The 24946-nt window shown below is 52.4% G+C and overlaps 1 protein-coding gene and 1 pseudogene across 1 annotated transcript in view; one reads left to right on the top strand and one right to left on the bottom strand.

Moving 5' to 3' along the window:
- The window catches only part of LOC140904567 (uncharacterized), a 708751-nt gene that overhangs the window by 491613 nt on the left and 192192 nt on the right, over positions 1–24946 (bottom strand).
- On the top strand, positions 4428–13696 carry LOC140904838 (uncharacterized; annotated as a pseudogene).

Consider the following 24946-nt stretch of genomic DNA (forward strand, 5'->3'; position numbering starts at 1 on the left):
AACGGAAACTCTGGGTGGACCGCAGCCAACAGAGTCCCACCCCCACCCCACTCAGAGCACCCAGGAAACACCAGGGTGAGGGAGTGAAGAGACACCCCTCCTCTCTCCCAGCAGATCCATCACACACCAACTAGCCACAGACTGATACCGGAGATGCTGCCCCGAGCAGGGTCTAGGGAGAGATCTCTTGAAGGAAGCCCAACACCCTCCTCCTTGTGAAAAGAAAAGGAGGACTTGTGGCACCTTAGAGACTATCCAATTTATTTGAGCATAAGCTTTCCTGAGCTACAGCTCACTTCATCGGATGCAAACTGTGGAAAGTGTAGAACTTTTTATATACACACAAATCATGAAAAAAATACCTCCTCCCACCCCACTCTCCTGCTGGTAATAGCTTATCTAAAGTGATCACTCTCCTTACAATGTGTATGATAATCAAGGTGGCCCATTTCCAGCACAAATCCAGGGTTTAACAAGAACGTCGGGGGCGTGGAGGGGGGCAGGAAAAAACAAGGGGAAATAGGTTACCTTGCATAATGACTTAGCCACTCCTAGAGCTGGATATGAAGCAGGGGAATCTCCCCTAAGCCTGACTGGTGGCTTCCCCCTTCGTATTTCAAGGCACCCGCTGGTTAGTTGGGTCAGGCTCCAGCACTAGGAGTCTGGTCCTTTTTCCCAGCCCCATCTAGGTAGGTTATTTTCTGTTCACCAGATTGGAGCATTTCCACCTCCGAACCTCATGGGTCTCTTCCTAGAATCTAGGCCACTTATTAAACAACTCCCAGCAGGTCTGCCACCCCCTGGCCTCCTCCCTTTCTCCACCCTGTGCATTTCCTGCCCCACTCCAACCTCCAAACCAGACGGTGCAAACCTTCCCCTCTCCCGTGTATTTCCTGTCCCTCTCCCTCCTGCAGGAACAGATCAGAACCCCCCACAATAATCCCTACCTGAGCTGGCTCCTCTGCAGCCATGTCACTCCCTGGTCCCATGGGAGGACGGGATGAACTGGAAAGAAACATGAGTGTCGTTCTGCAACCTGGCCGGGCAAGAAGGGCTGTTGTAGAAGTTTAGGAACGGACATTAGTTCAATTCACATCACGCTTCCCCCAGGCTCTTTCCTTGCAGAGCGAGATCCGAGATTCTGCCGTGCTCAGAAAATGCTCAATCTCTGGATTACAGCAGAGACCTGGCCCCTCCTGCCAGGCTAGGCCCACAGACACACTTTTAACCTCCTTTCTCCCTCCCGCATCCCAAAACAAAGTCTCTGAACGCAATCCCAGAAAAAAGCAGAACCAAAGGAGTCCCTTTCGAGGATTCCCTCTGACACTGACCCCACGGCAGCCACACCCCAGCAGGAGGGACATGGAGTCAGGAACTGGGTTTTCCTCTCTCTCATCCTTGTCTTGTCCACAGGAAAGTGATTCTCCCCACAGTGCAGTAATACATCTGTCTGGGCAGATGAGAGAGCTGGAAATCTCTTTCAAAACTCTTTTATCCCACGGACCCTGTCAGTCTCTCTATCTCCTTTTCCCTGTGCCCTCTCCATGCCTGTCTGCTAGGAAACTCTCATTCCTGGGTTGTTTGCTCCCCCATGGCTGGATTTGCTCCTGCAAATGGCAGGAGAAATGGGGTGGGGGGCTGTTTGTGTAGAGTCATTTTATAGGCCTTCACTGCCTGCCTGGGATTTCCCCATTGCCTGCCTAGGACCCCCACCTGCCCTCCACCAGTATCTGCCAGCCCATTTGCCTGGGACCCCCTCCTCCTCCCAGCAGGACCCCCTGACTCTTTACAGGAGGACCCCTCACTCTGCGCCAGGGACCGCCCCACCACAGCTCTGTGCACTGGGCATGGCAATGGTCCCAGGAGCCAGCTGGGCAATCCCAGACAGAGCCCCTGGCACAGCACCAGGCAACATCTAATCCCCTGCCCCACCTGCCCAAGAGACCCCCACCCCCACTGGTCTGCAGCCAACAGGCCCCCAGCCATACCCACCTCCAGGACCCATAGCCTTAGGGCTGGGCACATCAGAACTACCCCCCGAAACCCCAAACCCTCCAGAATCCACCAACCTGACTAGGGCCCCCCCCTGCCCAGCCACCCAGAGGCCTCCCCCTACCACAATGCCCCTTCAGCTCCCGCTGCAATCTCCCCACACAGACACCTGCCCCCCCCAGCAACAATGTTCTCTCACAGTGTCTGGTAAGTGGATAGAAAGTTATCACCGCCCCCTGCTGGCCAGTCACACAGGCAGAGGGAGCCCGGGGGGATGCCTCTTTAACAGGAGAAGGGAAGCCATGGAGGGCTAAAATAAGTAAGACATTTCCAAACTCTGTCACTAGCAAATAATGGCCTCCGTGGATCCACCCCAGAGTTGGCTACAGCTTTGCACTGCGGGAAGCCCCCCCCGAACGGACACCCTTTGTCATGGGGTTTGGGATACTTCTGAACCACGCTGCACTCAGAGGGACCTCCTCATCCCATGCCAGCTGGAGAAAAGAAAAGGGTCCAGCCAACTCTCCTGTTACCAACTGGGAACACCCATCCCCCAAACAGGGGGAGGCCCTTGGCTTTGATGGGTATTGAATATATGGCTAGTCTCTTTTATCAGTAAACATTTTTAACAGAGAGAAAGGAGGGAACAAGTGATTCTCAAAGGAGAGGGAAAGTTGATCATTGTTGCAGGGGGGTAAATTTCCCAACCAGGATGGAGAAGGACTCAGGGTGACAGGTTCCCCCCAAAGAAGGACAAGTTGCTAGGATTTAGAGACATGGGGAACAGCCCCAAACCCAAGAGGATTTTTAATTGACATTTGATAATGACATCTTAAGAGGGAAACCTGAGATTTGAGATCAGTGTTCAGAAATGAAAGAGAAAGGGTGGAAATCTGAGGGATTTTGGATCCATTTATGCAAATTATAGAGAGGAAAGTGGAAAATGAGAGGGATTTTATAGCAGTTGTTGATAGGAGGTAAAAGCTGAGTGTATTTCCCACCACTATTTGGTCAATGAATAGAGCGGAAATGGGCAACATTGGCAAACGTTTGAGATCCATATTCAGGAATCTGAGGAAAGGTGTAAATCTGAGATTTTCGTCGTAATTTATAATTAGAGAGACAGGGAAAGCTCTCAGGGGCATATTCAATTGGAAGTAGACAACTAGAGTAAAAGTGGGGCAAACGTTGAGGGTATTTTTGAGGAATCTTTGAGACGTACAGAGAAAACGTGTCACAAACTACGCAACTGAGAACATGGGATAAACGCCAAGACCGGGGGGGCTTTTATGTGGCTATTAAAGAACTAGCTGGAAAAAGGGGGACCGTTTGTGATATAAAATCCAGCCTGTCCAATCCATAAACAGAAAGTGATGGTCCCCCCCCCCTCCACGGCCCCCGTTCACCTGGGCAGCAGGGAGCCCTCTGAGGGGCTGACTGAAGGGGGCGGGGGGGAGCTGGAGGGCTCCCTGGGGGCGGGGAGGGGGCGGCAGTGGGGGATGGGCAGGTAGGGGGCAGAGAGTCACTTTCCTGCCCCCCCCGCCCAGCGCTCCCCGACCGGGGTCTCCCACTCACCGGAGCACGGGGGGGTTAATGACGGGCCCCACCCCGCACAGACCCCAGAGGGGAGCCGCAGCTTCTCCTCCTACAGATCCGACACGAGGCAGCGCCTGGTCTGCTCCGGGCTCCGCCCCCAGACGCTGCCCCGCCCCCGGTCTGCTCCAGGCCTCGCCCCCAGGCGCTGCCCCGCCCCCGGTCTGCCCCAGGCCCCGCCCCCTGGCTCTGCCCCGCCCCCGGTCTGCTCCAGGCCCCGCCCCCAGGCGCTGCCTCGTGTCGGGTCTCTCGGAGGAGCAGCTGCGGCTCCCCTCCGGGGTCTGTGCTGGGGGGGCCCGTTATTAACCCCCCCGTGCCCGGCCGGAGGGGGCTTTCTCCAGCTGGGACCAGCCCCTGGCTCTGCCCGCCCCCGACCCGGTGAGTGGGAGACCCCGCGGCGGGGGGGAGCGCTGGTGGGGGGGCAGGAAAGTGACTCTCTGCCCCCGGCACGGCTGGGATTGGGGGGGGCAGAGACTGGGGCCCGGCGGGCGGGGTCCCTTGGGGGGTGTTGGGGGGAGAAGCCGGAGTTGCGGGGGGTGGGGGTTGAATTGTCTCTGTGCAGCCAGGAAATTCCCGGGAGGAAGTGGGGGGCGGCGGGGGAGTTAATTGGATCCCCTCCCCCCCACGGGCACAAATGCCCCCCAGTTTTCCCCTTTTCCCTCTCGGTAGCTCCCACCTTGTTGTAAACTCCCCCCCACCCTCCCATTGATCCGCTCTCTGGTCTCCCCGATCCCCCCCCCGTCTCTCCCTCCTCCTCACATGTCCATTGAAACTCCCCTCCCGTGGGGGGGCCGGGATTTCCCTCCCCCCCCCCCCCGTTTTATCTGCAGCGATTTGACCCGATGTCGGTGGGAAGTTGGAGCCCGGAGCCATCCCCCAACCTGGCTGCCCCGGCGTGGGGGTGGGAGGAGACGCCGGGTCTCTGCCGGGGCGGGGAAGGGAGGGGACGTGTCCCCCATGGGGCTGCCCCCGATCCCGGCTTCCCAGTCCCACTTGATGCCCCCAACTGCCGCACCGTTGCCCCCAGCCCCCACCTGCCCCCCACCTGCCCATCCCCCACTACCGCCCCCTCCCCTCCCCCAGGGAGCCCTCCAGCTCCCCCCCCCCGCCCCCTTCAGTCAGCCCCTCAGAGGGCTCCCTGCTGCCCAGGTGACCGGGGCCGGGGGGACGACGACGATCACTCTCTGTTTATGTTTTGGACAGGCTGGATTTTATATGACAAACGGTCCCCCTTTTCCAGCTAGTTCTTTAATAGCCACATAAAATCCCCCCCGGTCTTGGCGTTTATCCCATGTTCTCAGTTGCGTAGTTTGTGACACGTTTTCTCTGTACGTCTTAAAGATTGATAAAAAAGTTTGCCCCACTTTTACTCTAGTTGTCTACTTCTAATTGAATATGCCCCTGAGAGCTTTCCCTGTCTCCGTAATTATAAATTACGACGAAAATCTCAGATTTACACCTTTTCTCAGATTCCTGAATATGGATCTAAAACGTTTGCCAATGTTGCCCATTTCTATTCATTGACCAAATAGTGGTGGGAAATACACTCAGCTTTTACCTCTGTGACAAAGTGGGACTGTTCTTAATGTTCTTAATGTTTCCTCTGAATAGTGTGGGGGTGCCTCAGTTTCCCCTAGGCAGTTCTTAAGTATCTAGGTGGTGGGATAAGGGTGTATGATCATTGCAGAGCCCTAGAGGGCAGGTGTGTGCAGGAGTCTGGACACAGAGAATGGCCAACACCCTGTTTCCTGGCCACTGATGGCCTGGGCCCTTCCCCCCTGCAAGGTGAGAGCTAAAGGGTTGGAGAACAAAGGAATCCGGTGACCTCCTGGCCCGGGAAAGGAACAAAGCCCAGAGGAGGAGGGGCTGGAGGGAGTTTCAGTTGGGGGCTGGATGGGACATGGAGTGAAGGGCAGACGTGGTTGTCTGGCTCACTGCCCCCCCCCCCCAAAATGGACCCAGCTGAGGGGTCCTGTTCTCTGCACCTGCAAGCTCTGTTTTAGACCATGTTCCTGTCATCTAATAAACCTCTGTTTTACTGGCTGGCTGAGAGTCCCATCTGACTGCGGAGTTGGGGTGCAGGACCCTCTGGCTTCCCCAGGAGCCCTGCCTGAGCGGACTCGCTGTGAGAAGCGGACGGAGGGGCAGAGGAGGCTGAATGGTCCGAGGTCAGACCCAGGAAGGTGGAAGCTGGGTGAGCCGTGTGTCCTGAAGACAGGCTGCTCACAGAAAGGCGACTGCCCCAGAGTCCTGCCTGGCTTCGTAGGGAGCAGTTCCAGAGCATCGCCCAGGGACTCCGTGACAACCTCCTATCAACAACTGCTCTAAAATCCCTCTCATTTTCCACTTTCCTCTCTATAATTTGCATAAATGGATCCAAAATCCCTCAGATTTCCAACCTTTCTCTTTCATTTCTGAACACTGATCTCAAATCTCAGGTTTCCCTCTTACGATGTCATTATCAAATGTCAATTAAAAATCCTCTCGAGTTTGGGTCTGTTCCCCATGTCTCTAAATCCTAGCAACTTGTCCTTCTTTGGGGGGAACCTGTCGCCCTGAGAGCTTCTCCATCCTGGTTGGGAAATTAACCCCCCTGCAACAATGATCATCTTTCCTTCTCCTTTGAGAATCATTTGTTCCCTCCTTTCTCTCTGTTAAAAATGTTTGCTGATAAAAGAGACTAGCCATATATTCAATACCCATCAAAGCCAGGGGCCTCCCCCTGTTTGGGGGATGGGTGTTCCCAGTTGGTAACAGGAGAGTTCATAGAATCATAGAATATCAGGGTTGGAAGGGACCCCAGAAGGTCATCTCGTCCAACCCCCTGCTCAAAGCAGGACCAATTCCCAGTGAAATCATCCCAGCCAGGGCTTTGTCAAGCCTGACCTTAAAAACCTCTAAGGAAGGAGATTCTACCACCTCTCTAGGTAACGCATTCCAGTGTTTCACCACCCTCTTAGTGAAAAAGTTTTTCCGAATATCCAATCTAAACCTCCCCCACTACAACTTGAGACCATTACTCCTCGTTCTGTCATCTGCTACCATTGAGAACAGTCTAGAGCCATCCTCTTTGGAACCCCCTTTCAGGGAGTTGAAAGCAGCTATCAAATCCCACCTCATTCTTCTCTTCTGCAGGCTAAACAATCCCAGCTCCCTCAGCCTCTCCTCATAACTCATGTGTTCCAGACCCCTCATCATTTTTGTTGCCCTTCGCTGGACTCTCTCCAATTTATCCACATCCTTCTTGTAGTGTGGGGCCCAAAACTGGACACACTACTCCAGATGAGGCCTCACCAATGTCGAATACAGGCCTCACCAATGTCGAATAGGTCAAGTTGGCTGGACCCTTTTCTTTTCTCCAGCTGGCACAGGATGAGGAGGTCCCTCTGAGTGCAGCGTGGTCCAGAAGTATCCCAAACCCCATGAAAAAGGGTCTCCGTGAGGGGGGGCTTCCGGCAGTGCAAAGCTGTAGCCAACTCTGGGGTGGATCCACGGTGGCCATTATTTGCTAGTGACAGAGTATGGAAATGTCTTACTTATTTTGGCCCTCCATGGCTTCCCTTCTCCTGTTAAAGAGGCGTCCCCCCGGGCTCCCCCTGCCTGTGTGACTGGCCAGCAGGGGGTTGTGATAACTTTCTGTCCACTTACCAGACACTGTGAGGGAACACTGTTGCTGGGGGGTGCATGTCTGTGTGGGGAGATTGCAGCGGGAGCTGAAGGGGCATTGTGGTAGGGGGAGGCCTCTGGGTGGCTGGGCAGGGGGGACCCTAGTCAGGTTGGTGGGTTCTGGAGGGTTTGGGGTTTCGGGGGGTAGTTCTGATGTGCCCAGCCCTAAGGCTATGGGTCCTGGAGGTGGGTATGGTTGGGGGCCTGTTGGCTGCAGACCAGTGGGGGTGGGGGTCTCTTGGGCAGGTGGGGCAGGGGATTAGACGCTGCCTGGTGCTGTGCCAGGGGCTCTGCCTGGGATTGCCCAGCTGGCTCCTGGGACCATTGCTATGCCCAGTGCACAGCGCTGTGGTGGGGCGGTCCCAGGCGCAGAGTGAGGGGTCCTCCTGTAAAGCGTCAGGGGGTCCTGCTGGGAGGAGGAGGGGGTCCCAGGCAAATGGCCTGGCAGATCCTGGTGGAGGGCAGGTGGGGGTCCTAGGCAGGCAATGGGGAAATCCCAGGCAGGCAGTGAAGGACTATAAAATGACTCGACACAAACAGCCCCCACCCCATTTCTCCTGCCATTTGCAGGAGCAAATCCAGCCATGGGGGAGCAAACAACCCAGGAATGAGAGTTTCCTAGCAGACAGGCATGGAGAGGGCACAGGGAAAAGGAGATAGAGAGACTGACAGGGTCCGTGGGATAAAAGAGTTTTGAAAGAGATTTCCAGCTCTCTCATCTGCCCAGACAGATGTATTACTGCACTGTGGGGAGAATCACTTTCCTGTGGACAAGACGAGGATGAGAGAGAGGAAAACCCAGTTCCTGACTCCATGTCCCTCCTGCTGGGGTGTGGCTGTCGTGGGGTCAGTGTCAGAGGGAATCCTCGAAAGGGACTCCTTTGGTTCTGCTTTTTTCTAGGATTGCGTTCAGAGACTTTGTTTTGGGATGCAGGAGGGAGAAAGGAGGTTAAAAGTGTGTCTGTGGGCCTAGCCTGGCAGGAGGGGCCAGGTCTCTGCTGTAAGCCAGAGATTGAGCATTTTCTCAGCACGGAGGAATCTCAGATCTCGCTCTGCAGGGAAAGAGCTTGTGGGAAGCGTGGTGTGAAATGAACTAATGCCCGTTCCTAAACTTCCACAACAGCCCTTCTTGCCCGGCCAGGTTGCAGAACGACGCTCATGTTTCTTTCCGGTTCATCCCGTCCTCCCATGGGACAAGGGAGCGACATGGCTGCAGAGGAGCCAGCTCAGGTAGGGATTATTGTGGGGGGTTCTGATCTGTTCCTGCAGGAGGGAGAGGGACAGGAAATACACGGGAGAGTGGAAGGTTTGCACCATCTGGTTTGGAGGTTGGAGCGGGGCAGGAAATGCACAGGGTGGAGAAAGGGAGGAGGCCAGGGGGTGGCAGACCTGCTGGGAGTTGTTTAATAAGTGGCCTACATTCTAGGAAGAGACCCATGAGGTTCGGAGGTGGAAATGCTCCAATCTGGTGAACAGAAAATAACCTACCTAGATGGGGCTGGGAAAAAGGACCAGACTCCTCGTGCTGGAGCCTGACCCAACTAACCAGCGGGTGCCTTGAAATACGAAGGGGGAAGCCACCAGTCAGGCTTAGGGGAGATTCCCCTGCTTCATATCCAGCTCTGGGAGTGGGTAAGTCATTATGCAAGGTAACCTCTTTCCCCTTGTTTTTTCCTGCCCCCCCCCCCCACGTTCTTGTTAAACCCTGGATTTGTTCTGGAAATGGGCCACCTTGATTATCATACACATTGTAAGGAGAGTGATCACTTTTGATAAGCTATTACCAGCAGGAGAGTGGGGTGGGAGGTGGTATTTTTTTCATGATTTGTGTGTCTATAAAAAGCTCTTCTACACTTTCCACAGTTTGCATCCGATGAAGTGAGCTGTAGCTCACGAAAGCTTTTGCTCAAATAAATTGGATCGTCTCTAAGGTGCCACAAGTCCTCCTTTCCTTTTCACAAGGAGGAGGGTGTTGGGCTTCCTACAAGAGATCTCTCCCTAGACCCTGCTCGGGGCAGCATCTCCGGGAATCTGGGGGAATCCAGACAAGGGAGCTCCAGCAGCAGAACTTTGAAACCCAGCCAGGATTACAGATGACACAACTCCTCACTGCTCCGGATTGCCCCGTGCATGGGACAATGGCCTCGGTTGCTGGTGAAAATCCTTGAGACCTGGAGAGTTGCTCCCCCATCCGCATGTGCAATAGCCACAATCTCTCTTCTCTGCAGACTTGGTTTTTTGAGTCCCTCATTCCTGAAGTCACATGACCCCGATTCTTATTTTTCACATTCTGCTTTTCCAGACTATTTAGAGTCTGTTGCTTGTGAATGATAGTTTCTAATTTCCCAGTGTTCTCCACAGCCAGGGATTTTCCTACTCCCTCCCATTGCACTGGACTCACTAGGTTCCCTGGTATTTAAGAACGGCCACACTGGGACAGACCAAAGGTCCATCTAGCCCAGTGTCCTGTCTTCCGACAGTGACCAGCGCCGGGTGTCCCAGAGGGAATGAAGAGAACAGGGAATCATGAAGTGATTCATCTCCTGTCACCCATTCACTGCTTATGACAAACAGAAGTTAGGGACACCATCCCTGCCCATCCTGGCTAATAACCATTCACGACCTGTCCTCAATAGATTTCTCATGGTGTTTTTTGGGTTTTTTTTGTAACCCTATTATAATCTTGGCCTTCACAACGTCCTCTGGCAAGGAGTTCCCCAGGTTGACTGTGCGTTGTGTGAAGAAATACTTCCTTTTGTTTCTTATAAACCTGCTGCCTATTAATTTGATTGGGTGATTCCGAGTCCTTGTGTTATGAGAAGGAGTAAATGACACGTCCTTATTTACTTTCTCCACGGCAGTTTTGATTTTATAGACCTCTCTCATATCCCCCCTTTGTCTCTTTTCCAAGCTGAATAGTCCTGGTCTTTTTAATCTTTCCCCGTACAGAAGAGTTTCATACCTGTAATCATTTGGTTTACCCTTTCTGAACCTTTTCCAATTCCAATATATCTTTTTTTGAGATGGGGCAACCACATCTGCAGGCAGTATTCGAGATGTGGGTGTACCATGGGTTTATATAGAGGCGATAGGATATTTTCTGTCGTCTTATCTATCCATTTCAGAATGATTCCCAACATTCTCTTTGCTTTTTGCCTGCCGTGGCACACTGAGTTGATGTTTTCAGAGAACTGTGCCCAGTGACTCCAAGATCGCTCTGTTGAGTGGAAACAGCTCATTTAGAGCCCATCATTTTATATGTGTAGTTGGGATTATGTTTTCCAATGGGCTGCAATATGGTGCTATCCTGACACTTAGTCCTGCTGAGATCCTGCATTCAGTGATATCCCTGCCCTTCGTGTTCCCGTTCTCATAAAAGAAGAAGAGCATCCAAATGTGTGTTTACCTTCATTCCCTCAGCGGTCCTCATGGGAATCCCTGATCGGTTCCAAAGTGTATTAAAACCTTTCTTAAAGGGTTACCTCTTGGTGGTTATCAGGTCCTGTGAGTTTCTAGCCCAGAAAGACCCCTCTCAGTCAGCTCAAACTCAGCTGTTTATCCCCCAAAAGTCTGTTGTCTTCAGTCTCCTGAATGAGGGGAAATCCGTCACTACCCCTTTCTGCGTTGGGTAAACCTTCAAAAGGTGGAGCTCTGCATAACCAGCCTTGAGATCTGGCATTCATCACCCTGTAGTGATACCAGCTTGCACAGGAAACCCATCCCGCAGCCCTTCCTGGTATCATGTGGCGCATCTCGGCATCATAGTCTGTGAAGAATTCATGCTTTCAAGGGCTGGCTTAGATCTACAGATAACAGTCATAATTAGGGCAAGAGTTTGCAGGCAATGAAAAGAGAGTAATTGACAAACGTGAGCAATATCTAATCCTTTAAAGCCTGAAAGTGCCTTGGGGGGAGGGGACAGGAGCCGGCTGTGTGGGGGCGGTGGGGCTCAGATACTGGGCATTGAGAGCCTAGAGCCAGCTGTGCGCTGGAGAGACGGGGCATGAACCAGCTGTGTACAGGGCAGATGAGCAGGGGAGAGGTGCTGTGGACACGGCCGCGAGCAGCTGTGACTGCCGTCCTCTCTGCAGCATGATGAGAGAGCCTGGCGTCCCACTGCCGATCCCAGACTTGTATGAGTAGGGAAGAAATTGGCATCAAGTCTCAACCGCAGCCAGCCTGTGCCCTGGGGAGGAGACGGGTGTCTCCAGGGAGAAATCTGGGGGATTGTGACCCTGCATGCCCCACCCACCCTCTGATCAGCAATTCCGGATATTAACGGTGATTCCACAAACAAAGAGTAATTTTGGGAAAAAATGCAGTCCTAGCGACAATTTCCAGAAAACACTGGCCCTGGTTGTAACATTAAATCCGATAGTCTCAAGATCTAGGCCTGTGTTGATCAGATCTGCCACTCTGCCTTCACGGAGTTCACTCTGCTGGTGGGTTCTACCCCTTCCCCCATTCTGTGTCTGCCTTGTCTATTTAGATTGTAACTTCTTCAGGGCACGGGCCATCAACGCTTCTCGGTTTGTACTGTGCCTAGCAAAATGAGGACCCACTGTCAGTTGGCCCTTAGGCACTAAGGTAATGAATATGATTTATAATAATCATCTCCTGGCACTTTGAGCCAAGGAAGCCGGCCTTGGGACGTTACTACTTAAAAGTGAGCTGGGCTTAAAAGCATGGAATATTCTTTGTGACAAGTATCCCACAAATTCCACTGACCTCCCTTGTTTTCTTTGCCTTGAGCAGGGTTTCCAGTTTCCAGAACTGATGTGATCTCGCAGCTGGAACGAGGGGAGGAGTCGTGCGTCCCAGACCTTCATGACTCTAAGAAAAAAGTGCTCCCGAGAGCTCCCTGCATAGGTGAGGCATTGGTTAAACCAACCCCAAAACTGTCGGTGAATACAGGAAACATTTGGGATGCCCTACAAAGACCTTGTGAGCTCTCCAAGTTCAGGATTGTTCCCTGCAGATGTAGAATCGTTAGGCAGAGGTCACTCATGGCTTCCCACCTATCCTGACTGACAACTAGCAGCAGGTCCCTCCCCAATCTCGCTGTCCCCTGAGATTTCTTCTGAGATACGGACCCAGAACTGATCCCTTCCTTTCTCTCCTCTGGGGAAGGTTGAAGGGAAAATCAGCTCCTGATAGGTTTGATCTGTCCTGTACACATTTTGGTTCCTTCATCCCTTTTTCCATTCTTCTCTCTGAGATTTCCTTTCTCTCTGGCGCAGGCAGAGACTTACGTCTGGATTCGCTCGGTCTCCCGTCAGGTGTTGGGATGGTGAGTGAAAACGAGGAGGAACCCCAGCAGGAAGATGCGGAGCGAGTAGAAGCCCATGGGATGTTGTCAGGAAGGTCCAAAGGGAATGATTCTGGGAGCTGTGCACGCCCAGAAAAAACAAAAGCCTGTGAGAGTCAGCAGAGGCCAGAGGAAAACTTCGGTAGCCAGTCAGACCTTATTACACGTGAGAGAATGAACTTGGAAGGAACACGCTACACATGCCTCGAGTGTGGGAAAAGCTTCAAAGGGAGCTCGGACCTTCTCACACATCAGAGAATCCACAGGGGTGAGAAACCTTACGCATGCTGTGTGTGTGGGAAATGCTTCAAGCAGAGCTCGCATCTCATTGCACATAAGAGAATCCACATTGATGACAAACCTTATGGCTGCCCTGAGTGTGGGAAACACTTAAAACAGAGCTCACACCTTATTACACATCGGAAAATCCACACGGGTGAGAAACCTTACGGATGCCCTGAGTGTGGGAAACACTTCAAGCAGAGCTCACACCTTATTACACATCGGAAAATCCACACGGGTGAGAAACCTTATGGATGCCCTGAGTGTGGGAAGCACTTCATTGACAGTTCATCCCTCCTCTCACATCAGCGAATCCACACAGGGGAGAGGCCCTACATACGCTCTGAGTGCGGGAAAAGATTCAATCACAGCTCTACGCTAATCACACATCAGAGAACGCACACAGGAGAGACCCCCTACATGTGCTCTGAGTGCGGGAAAAGCTTTAATCGGAGCTCTGTACTGACCACACATAGAAGAATCCACACAGGTGAGAAGCCTTGTGGATGCTCTCAGTGTGGGAAACGCTTCAATCGGAGCTCATACTTTATCATACATCGGTGAATCAATATGGGTGAGAAACCTTATGGATGCCGTGAGTGTGGCAAACACTTCAATCAAAGCTCAGCCCTTATCACACATCAGCGAATCCACACAGGAGAGAGGCCCTACATATGCTCTGAGTGCGGGAAAAGCTTCAATCAGAGCTCTACCCTAATCACACATCAGAGAATCCACACAGGAGAGAGGCCCTACACGTGCTCTGAGTGTGGGAAACGCTTCAATCGGAGCTCAACCCTTATTAGACATCAGAAAATCCACATGGGAGTGATCTCTAACAAATGCCTTGACTAGGGCTCGCCAAAGGTATTTTTTTCTTTTAAATCACATTTGCTAATTCCCACTTAGTGATCTGTGCCCCATCTTCACCGTGGTTACTCAGCTCCCCCAGATGAGTTGCCTGCTCCTGCCTTTTGCAGCTCACCCTTCTTTGGGGTCAGTCCTGTGATGTTTTCTATCAACTCCTTTCCTTTTGGGTCAAAGGAGCGTGTGTCCCTCCAGCCAGGAATGTTCATCAGCTCCAGGTGGGGGAGAGAGGTTTGTTCCCAACAAGCTACACTGAGGCAAAAACTACCCGTGCCATACATCCACTAGGACTGTACATGGCGTTGGCTGCTCAAGTTAGTGATCTTGGTGTTAAAAGACAATTACAGTTGTCGTGCAGATGCAGCCGAGGTGCAGTGGTTGGCATTAGCTTTCCCCTTGACCTGACCTAAACTCCATCACTTTTCCTAGTCTAAACAAACCCTGCGCATAACAGTTATACTGTTCCCCCATTTAAAAACAATTGTTAGTCATCAAGTTCCCCCACCAGGATCATATTGTTTCATTCCCAGTTGTCACAGTTCATCAGAGCGCTGTTGCTTCAGGTTTTCCTGAAGGCAGATATTTTTACTCCCGTTTTCCTCCCTTAAAATATATTGAAGTATAACAAAGAGCAGGAATGGGGAAGGGATAGGGAAAAATGTCTTTTCCCCTCTGTAACAACAGAAGAACATAGGGTAAATCAGAGGGATTCTCCATCACCATCTCTATCCCCCTGTTCTTCAATTGGTAAGATCAATATTTCCCAAAGGGGCTGGGAAGAGGATTCTCTAGTAAATGATTTGGAACTAAGCAAAAGACCCATTCATTTGCCTCCCAAAGCAGTTGTGGCCCATGCCCTGCAGGAGGTTGCTCCTGAAGATCTTCCCTTCCTAATCAGGTGCATGTTGCCTCTTATTTGGGAAATGCAATCCCTTCCTAGGTAGAGATGGGAAAAATGGAAGTGACATTTCTGTTCAGCTCACTCCTGGCAGATGCTGTAAATGTGTAGGAAATGACATCCATGAGGAATGTGATAGAGCTGCAGAAAGACACCCATTTTGAGTAGATACCTGACATTTGGTGTCTTAGAGGGATTCTAAGCCGCACCTGAATTTAGTCCCTTATTTAAATCTGTGCCACCAGATTAAAGAAACAAAAGGGCATATTTGGGGGAGTTCTACCTCAGTATCGCTACTGGTATGTCGTGTGGTTGGTGAAGAATTCTACGCCAGAGCCGTGTAAAATTGCTACAACTAAGGTCAAAGATTTGACAAGAACTCAGGTAGAAATGAGAGGTACGAGTGGTTGATTTTCACCCCAGAGATGGACGCTATGGTGACCTGTGGCCAAGGTAAACTGTTTTTAGAATTGCTCACACTTCTAAAGGATGCCATGATGAAACTGGGAACAACTGTCTTTCACCATTTGGATCCCAAGTTTCCTGAAGCACAGAGAGAAACAGCTGATTCCTTCAGAGCCATGCCATGCCTATGGGTCCCAAACTGGCTGCCTTGCTGGACAAGAAGCACTTCCGTGTTGGTTAAATGATGGTAGCCAATGAGGGAATGTAACAGATTCCAAGTTCAGACTGCAGGATACATGAATGCTGAGTCCAGAGTCTGTGGTTTGGTCTCTTAGTTTTGCTCTTGAGTCTAATGCATGTGTCTCACTGTTCCGCCTCCTGCTACTCTGAAAGATTAGAAAGTGTGAAAGTAGAGCACAGGTGGTTTTTCTCATGATGCAGCCTTCCCCCGTAGTGTGAGACCCCTTCCACCCACACTTCTGGGAGAAGACCCAGGGAGAAATGAACCCTCAGAAATGGAAGGCTCCTAGGTTATGGGAGAATGTGATTTCACACAGAGCTCACTGGGTGAAAATGGGAATTAAGAGAAAACTGCCCTAAAGGTTTATAGTTTGTAATCTTTGAAGAAATTGTTACCAGCAACAAGGAAATTGCACATGAAGTTTATTAGTGTAAGGTAAGAGGCTGATTCTGTGATCACTTTCAGTGTTACAGTATAATTCAGGTTTTCTTCTAGCCCCCTCCTACAAAATAGCAAATGGTGGCTAATCCTGCAATAAAAACCTGACTCCAAAGGAATCAGGTTTGGGGGAAAATGTGAGAGAAATAGCATGTACGAGAATAGAGACCCAGTATAGACTGGAATGATTTCTGTTTCAAATGGAATTTATTTGGTAAATTTTAAAATAAATCTTCTGTTGGGAGGAAAACTACTTGAGAGAAGATGTGGAACCTTTTCCCCAGTGAGAGGGAAAGAGCCAGAGAGTTCCCCAGGGCTCTTGTTCGCAAAGCAAAGATGTCACATTAGGCAGGAGATGTCAAGATCTACAATGGTGATGGGCGAGTGATGGGAGCTTTTCTGGGTGGTTGTTGTTTGGTTGTTTTTTTCCATGTAATTTTTGTTTTGTTTTTGCAACTAGTTCTTTTTATAGCTGCTGAGCCCCCTTGTCCTTTTGAACACAGCTCTTTAACCCTCAGGCCTGGCTCTGGAAACCTCAGAACCGGCTTTGCGTTTTTTTTTTTCATGTTTGCTATCTTTGGAGTTCGCACATCCACACGACATGCGGTTCACAGCAACGGATACTTTGAGAAACCTGCTGGGTGAAGCAGGCCTTTTCCAAACTGACATTGGCCCAAATTCTGCCTCAATTCAGCTGGATTGGGACACGTCTGTGTCAAAGGAGTGGTTCACACCTGATTTGCCCAGAGACCTCAGAGGAGGGGTAGTTAGATATAGGATAAGTAGGAATTGACAACAATTAAGTTAAATATAAAGGTGAAAGACCCTCACCTTGCAGGTCAACAAGCCTGTTCAGTTCTTTCCCTCCAATGCATCTGGCACTGGTCGCTCTCAGGTAGCACACTGGGCTTGACGGACCATTGGTCTGACCCAGTCTATGACCTGTCGTGCGTTCTTATGGAAGTCCTCTGCGGGCTTGTCTACACGGGCAAGTTTCTGCACAGGAAAGCAGCTTTCTGCGGTGTAACTCCCGAGGTGCGCACTCAGATTTCGTGATGCATGATAGGAAGGGGCCATGACAGGGACACACTGCCGTGCGGTGTCAAAATGAAGGAGCTGTGACATGCCTACCACAAGGTGCAGGAGGCAAACTGCTGCTCCATATTGGGGGCTAACTAACCCCAGCATCACGGCAAGAATCTACCTAGCAGCTGGAGAAAAAATATGAATGAGAGTCAAAGACACCTCCACGTGGCCTGTCTCTTCCCCAATCTCAACACCTGGAAGATTGTCTGGAAGACTCAGAATTTGAACTGCAGAGATTGGTCTCAGGCTGAGAGGGAATTCAGTCTGTGTATTAAGAACTCAACATGGCCTGGAGCAAGCAGTGAGTGAGAAAAGCTGTTTGATCCAATTCTTGCTTAGTATATTCAAATTAGAGTTTAGACTGGGAGTCTGTTTTCATTTGTTATGTAACCACTTTTGACCTCTGTGACCAATACTTATACTCAGTTAAAATCTAACTTTCTGGAGTTAATAAACTTATTTTACTATTTTATACTTACTCCTGAGTTTGTCCAAAGTGCTTGGGAAAGTTGCTCACATGACAAAGGCTGGTGCATGTCCCCTTTATTTTTGATGAAGTGGCGAACTAATTAATGAGCTTACACTTTTCAAGAGAAGGACTGAGACGATCGCATTCTGACCTTTTACTGACACTTCTTTAATAACTAAAAAAAAAGAACAGGAGGACTTGTGGCACCTTAGAGGCTAACCGATTTATTTGAGCACTGTCCAGTTTTGGGCCCCACACTTCAAGAAGGATGTGGATAAATTGGAGAGAGTCCAGCAAAGGGCAACAAAAATGATTAGGGGACTGGAACACATGAGTTATGAGGAGAGGCTGAGGGAACTGGGATTGTTTAGTCTATGGAAGAGAAGAATGAAGGGGGATTTGATAGCTGCTTTTAACTACCTGAAAGGTGGATCCAAAGAGGATGAATCTAGACTATTCTCAGTGATAGCAGATGACAGGACAAGGAGGAATGGTCTCAAGTTGCAGTGGGGGAGATTTAGGTTGGATATTAGGAAAAACCTTTTCACTAGGAGGGTGGTGAAACACTGGAATGCATTACCTAGGGAAGTGGTGGAATCCCCTTTCTTAGAAGTTTCTAAGGACAGGCTTGACAAAGCCCTGGCTGGGATGATTTAGTTGGGGTTGGTCCTGCTTTGGGCAGGGGGTAGGACTAGATTCCTCCTGAGGACCCTTCCAACCCTGATCTTCTATGATTCGATGACCCTCCTCCAGGAGTGACAGAGCCTGGCATGTGCTGGAAGAAGCGGGGAGCTCTGGTGCCCACGGACCTGTCCTGGCAGCTTTCTCAGCAGCAAAGAAATCAATTCTCCCTGCCCCTGAGCAACCCACCCACAGCTAATGGCAGCATTGGTGGGGGGTCCCAAGCTTTGCACCAACGTCCACATTTCAGACCTTCCTCTCATGGCACTTTCCATGTGAATTAGGACAAGCAAGCTGGAGAAGCTCCATGGAGTAATAGAAACCAGGGCTGCAGGGAAGGTTTGAACTCACAACCCCAGCAATATTGCCCTTTGCACTAACCACTTGCACCCCTGCAGGGGCTCCTTGGACAGCGCTGGGAAGTCGGCCGTGATCCGTCTCTGTGGTTCGCACCTTTGCCTGGCAATTGAAAGGCTGCCGGTTCAAACCTCACTCAAGCTGTGGCTTTCCAGCAATGAGACTCCAGTCCATTTTAACAGGAAGAAAATCTCCTCTATTCTGGTTTAGCCCCATTTGACTCCTTCTGCCCGTCTTCTTCCTCCCCCATCGGTCCCTTTCCTTCCCCATTGGGGCCATGCAGAGGGGAGCCCCAGTCAGTCTCTGTCACCGAGAGGCTGTATCCCATAAGGGGAGGGAGGGGTCGCTGTAAAGCATTGATAATGGGTGGGGGAGGGGTGTGCGTGGTTAGGGGGAGAAAGTCTGGAGAACTAACAGTGGGGCCCAGAGAGATTCCCCCACAGACTGGGGAGATCCCCTGCTGCCCACCATCACCCAGCTCTGGGAAGAACAACTTGGGATTGCTTGGGGAACCCACCTTTAAAAACACAAGTGTTCCATGCTAGTTACATTTGAATAAGACCAAAGCCGCCTCAAACCCAGTGTCACAGTCACTGGGACGACTTTGTCCTGACATTTTACCGGCCGCAGCCACAAAGCGAGTCAAATTACGGCTCCCGTTCGGCGTCAAGGCTCACAGACGAACCCAGAGGCTTTTCCTTCCTCAGGTTCTGCCGTCATTTCAGTGCTGGCCTGTTCCGAGATTCATCGTTGTGCAAAGCAGCGTCAGGCCCTGAAACTGGACGAGCCCAGAGCAGAGGCTGCCTTCATTTAACCCTCCAAAAACCAACCCGCCAAAACGTGGATTAGCACCCATGCTCCTCCAGCCGCAGGGGAGGCGCCTCATCTGGGCCCCTGGTGCCCAGGCTCCAGCAACATAAGACCACGGGGGCCTGGCTCCACCCAAGTCCGGGGGCCGGTGTCTCCCCCAGCCCCACCTGCTGCCCCCGGGCAATTTAAAAGGGCCCGGAAACCCCCACCGCCATCACCGGCAGCACAAGGGGGCTAAGGCGGCTTCCTGCCCACCCTCGCTCCGTGTAACCCTTCTGCCCGTCAGAGTTGGCAGCAACAAGGACCGGGTTCAATATCTAGGGGATCCATTCCAATAACACAATGCAAACCGGCTCGAGCCCCCACCCAGTGACCTGGGACAAATATGTACCACCCCCGCTGGGCACCTCCCAGAGGCAATCCTTCCCCTCTCACAAGCACCTAGTCTGAGTGTAGCAAAAAGCCTTTTAATAACAGAGAGAAACAATGTGGCATTATGTTGGGGAAACACCACCAACAGGATTCATAACACAACTCACGAGCAAAAAAAAAACCCACCCCAAGCAAATTGGGGCATGCCCTTTCCCTTTGGTTCTTGAGTCCAGCAACCCCAAATCACCCAAAGTCCCAAAAGTCCAATGACCCAAAAGTCTCTGTCCCTGGTCAGGGCAGCCCCAAAGTTCAAAAGTTTATCTGCAGAGCTTTACCTCCCAACCTGGGTGGAGATGGGGGCGGGGGTAAAAGGCACCTTACATGATCTGAAGCTGACCGCCCCACAGCCCCATAGGCCTCCGCTCCACCAGCCGTCTCACAAACTTCTCCACAATAAATCTTCAGGCTCCCCCACTACTGAACACAACACTCAGTGATTTCGGCTCTTACTCACTTCAGCTCTTTGGTGAAGTCAGCCTGTAGTAGGGGAGCCTCAGTGCTGGGACACCATTAGCCCGAAATGAGCTTAGCAGCCTGTAACTAGAGTCCTAACGGAATCAAAATTAGCTCTGAGATTCCACAGTGGAGAGAAAAAAAAGAGCAATTAGCATGTAAGGCCATCACCAAGGGACCCATGGCACCAAGTATTAATACTTGTCCCCACCCTCTCTCAATTCACAGAGTTTTGGAACCCATGACCCTTGCCTAGCGAGTGCTACTTAGTTGATGGTGAGTCCCTCCATCATAACAAAAGGCCCAGTACAGTTCCCAGCACAGTTCCCATAATCAGGGTAATAACAATTTATTCTTCCTGCCCCAATAACAGAGACACTGGGGATCCCACAGCAGCCAAAGTGAGCATTTGGGCAGCTATGGCCTCGTTCTAGGCGGGGTGGGTGTGCCTATGCAAATGAGATCAGCCCCTGAAGTTCTTTTCCACAACTTGCCAGACCTCACCACCAGATGTCAGGGTGAGGCTCACCCTGACACTGCTTAGACTCCGTGTGGCCAGCCAGTCTCGGAAGCGGCTGGCGCGTCCCTGCAGCCCCGGGGGTGGGGGGATCTCCACACGCTGCCCCTGCCCCGAGGGCCGACTCTGCCATCTGTGGCAATGGGAGCTGCTGGGGTGGTGTCCGTGGGCAGCGATGGGCAGAGACCCCCCACCTAGGAGCTGCTGTCAGAGGGGGGTGTGGGTCGCTTTTGGGAGATCCCTGAGGTAAGAGCTGCACCCTCATTCTCTCCCGCACCCCAAGCCCCAGCCCAGACCCCAACCCCCTGCACCCAAACTCCCTCCCAGAGTCCACCCCCTGCACTCCCTCCTCCACCCTACCCCCATGCCCTAGCCCAGAGCCCACACCCCACACCCAAACTCCCTCCCAGAGCCTGCGCCCGCACCCCCTCCTGCACCCCAACCCCAACCCAGATCCCGCACCCAAAGTTCCTCCCACAGGCCTCCCCCCACACCTGCTCTCGCACCCCAACCCTCTTCCCCAGTCCAGAGCCCACCCCCTGCACCCAACTCCCTCCCAGAGCCCGACCTGCACCCTCTCCTGCACCCCAACCCCCTCCCCCAGCCCAGAGCCCACACCTGAACTCCCTCCCAGAACCTGGCCACCCCACCCATTCCTGCACCCAATGCCCTGCCCCAGCCAAGACCCCACACCTGCACCCAAACTGCCTCCCAGAGCCTGTACCCCTCACCCCCTCCCACACCCTAACCCCCTGCCCCAGCCCAGAGCCCACACCACACATCCAATTCCCTCCCAGGGCCTGCCCCCACACCTGCTCCTGCACCCCAACCCCCTGCCCCAGCCCAGACCCCGCACCCTTCATTCCCTCCTGCACCCCAACACCCTGCCGCAACCCACAGCCCACACCCAAACTCCCTCCCAGAGCCCAACCCCTTTCCCTCTCCCTCCCATACCCAAACTCCCAGAGCCTTAGGCAGATGTGGGGGGAGGTGGACGGGGAGGCAGGACTTGGTCCCATTCTGGAAACCACCAAAAATTGTAGAAACCTGCCTCCCCTGTCCAGCCCAACCTTCTGCGGGTGCCCCTCAGGCCCCACCCGTGCAGGGTTTGAAGCTTGCATTGCTTAAATTCCAGGACGCTGGGGGACTTCAGCTCCCCTTTGTCCAGCGGGAACCTTCAGCCCACTCCCAACCAGATTCTTGTCCATGGGATGACTGTCGGGGGGCTGGGCCCCTCTTTGTCTTTTCTCTCTGGGACAGGCCAGGGTACCTAGAACTGGGGTATCTGAGCACCCAGGACCTTCTATGGAGATGCCCTTCCCCTTCCCCTTTTGTGGTCCCATCTGTCATTGACTCCAGCCTGTTTTCTATCCATCATCAGCACCATCCCAAGCCAGCTGCACCCGCCTCAAAAAGACAGTGTCCCCAGATGGGTGTAAATCATAGAATCATAGAATATCCTCATTTACACATTTCTTTGGCAGTCATGACAGGAGACAAAGGGTTTCTATTCCCAACTTGAAGGCAAGGAGTGCATTAGGGGCAACTCCAAGGGAAAGACTATTGATGGAGATCTCAATCTAAATTCTACACGAGTTTTGTTATCTTCCCTTTTGGTTCTATCCCTGGAAATTCCCCCCGACTAGTCTGCTGAAAGATAAAATCATCTAAATCTGCCTCCAAAGAACCTGACCGGCTGAAGCAGGAGGAGACCTGAGAGATGGCCACTTTCAAATCAAAAGGGAACGCTGAGACCTGCCTGTTGCCACACCCGCCCCCACCCGTCCCCAGGAGAAGGAGGCACCGACCTGTCGTGTGCGATCTAATGAGCAGGGAAAGAATCTGGGAATTACCTTCTGTAAAAACTCATCCTTTTGTTCCTCAAACACCTGTGGAAATAGCTGATTCAAGAAGTTGTTGACAGAGGGATGGTCCGCGTCTCTCAGCAGCTCCTTGGGTCACCAGCCGTTGTCAACCAAGCCAGTTGGCAGACTGAGGGCAGGGCAAGAATGCTGACCCCCAACACTCTTTGCTGTTGGCCTCCGTGACATCACAATCAGCTTGTGCATAAACACACACAGACCCCACCCAGAGAGACACACCCCCACTGAGCAACTCCCCACTCTCCCTCCCAGCACTTCCTGCCCACCCCAGAACAGCTGTTTCATGGAATTGAGGATGCTCCGGGAGGGTCGGTTCGGGGCGGGGACATGGCACACTTGGGGCACTGCATGGGATTCTTCTCTCCTAAGTGCAGGGCTCAGCACTTGTCCTTGCTGAACCTCATCAGATTTCTTTTGGCCAATCCTCTAATTGGTCTGGGTCACTCTGAACCCTATCCCGACCCTCCAGCGTATCTCCCTCTCCCCCCAGCTTAGTGTCATCTGCGAACTTGCTGAGGGTGCAATCCATCCCATCCTCCAGATCATGCACAAAGATGGTGAAGAAAACCGGCCCCAGAGTGACCCGTGGGGAAGCGGGGGAGGGGGTGGAGGAGAGGAGGCAGACGGTGAGTTGCAGGGACCCCACAGAGGGGGGTGCAGTGGAGGAGAGGGGGAAATCATCCAGGCAGCGGTGGGCAGTGTGGGCTGGGAGAAGGGGTGAGGCAGATACAGGAAGAGATGGAGCACAGGCGGGGCACTGGGGCCCAGGCACCTGGGGTCTGGTCATCGTTGGCACCAGGAGAGGAGACGGAGACAGAGACAGAATGTGTGTGTTGGCCAACATACTAGAGGAGAGAGACAGAAAAACATGGTAGGATAGCAAGCAACTCACCTCCTGGAGTCATCTGTGATGAAGCAGGACTTCATGTTTCCTCTGAATCGTGTGGGGGTGCCTCAGTTTCCCGTATGCAGTTCTTAAGGATCTAGGGGGTGGGGTAAGGGTGTATGATCGTTGCAGAGCTCTGGAGGGCAGGTGTGTGCAGGGGTCTGGACACAGAGGATGGCCGACACCCTCTTTCCTGGCACCTGATGCCCTGGGCCCTTCCCCCCTGCGAGGTGAGAGCTAAAGGGTTGGAGAACAAAGGAATCGGGTGCCCTCCTGGCCGGGGACAGGGACAAAGCCCAGAGGAGGAGGGGCTGGGGGGAGTTTCAGTTGGGGGCTGGCTGGAGACATGGAGTGAAGGGCAGACGGGGTTGTCTGGCTCACTGCCCCCCCCCAAAATGGACCCGGCTGAGGGGTCCTGTTCTCTGCACCTACAAGCTCTGTGTTAGACCATGTCCCTGTCGTCTAATAAACCTCTGTTTTCCTGGCTGGCTGAGAGTCCCGTCTGACTGCGGAGTTGGGGGGCAGGACCCTCTGTCCCCCCCCAGGACCCCGCCTGGGCGGACTGGCTGTGGGAAGCGCAGGGAGGGGCAGAGGAGGCTGAAGGCTCCGAGGTCAGAGCCAGGAAGGTGGAGCCGGGGGAGCTGTGTGTCCTGCAGACAGGCTGCTCCCCGAGAGGAGACTTCCCCAGAGTCCTGCCTGGCTTCCTGGGGAGCAGTCCCAGAGCATCGCCTGGGGACCCCGGGACATCCTCCTCCTCGATGAAACCTTCTGCCGTGTGACGTGTTGTGTGTGTCGTGTTGCATGTGTCGTGTGACGTGTTGTGTGTGTGACTTGTGTGTCGTTTTGTGTGTGTGAGATGTGTTTATGTGTGCGTGTTGTGGTCCATGTTGAGTGTGTGTGTGTGCCATGTTGTATGCTGTGTTGTGTGCGTGTGACGGTGTGTGCTGTGTTGTGTGCCGTTTTGTGTGCATGTTGTGTGTGTCGGTGTCATGTGTTGTGTGAGATTTTTGTGTCTCGTGTTGTGTGCCGTTTTGTGTGTCGTGTGTCATGTTGTCTGTGTGTGTGTCATGTGTGTGGGTGTCTGATATTTTGTGAGCTATGTTTTGTGCATCGTGTTGTGTGTGTGTGTCACGTGTGCCGTTTTGTGTGTCATGTGAGGTGTTGTGTGTCGTATTGTGTGTGGGTGTCTGTGTCATGTGTGATTTCTGTGTCATGTCTGCCGTTTTGTGCCTCGTCTCATGTGTGTGTGTGTGTATGTGTCGGTGTCGTGTATTGTGTGTGATTTTTGTGTGTCGTGTTGTGTGCTGTTTTGTGTGTCATTTTATTTGTGTGTCATGTTGTTTGTGTGTGTCGGTGTCCTGTGTTGTGTGTGTGTGAGAGACGTGTTTCTGTATGTGTGACGTGTTCTCTCTGTGTGTGTCGGTGTCGCGTTGTGTGTGTGTGTGTGAGTGTCGTCTGTCGTGTTTTGTGTGTGTGATGTTTTGTGTTTGTTGTGTGTGTTGTCTTGGGTGGCCACACAGGGTAAGGCACAAAGCATTCCCCTCATGGAGAAACAGTGACACAACGTGGCCACTCAGGAGTAACACACAAACAATCCCCCCCCAGAGCAACAGTGATGTGTGTGGCCAATTCAGGTCATGCACAAACCATTTCCCTCCTGGACCAACAGTGACACCGGGTGG

This window comes from Lepidochelys kempii, unplaced genomic scaffold, assembly GCF_965140285.1.
Source record: "Lepidochelys kempii isolate rLepKem1 unplaced genomic scaffold, rLepKem1.hap1 scaffold_29, whole genome shotgun sequence".
In the NCBI taxonomy this organism is placed as follows: domain Eukaryota; kingdom Metazoa; phylum Chordata; order Testudines; family Cheloniidae; genus Lepidochelys; species Lepidochelys kempii.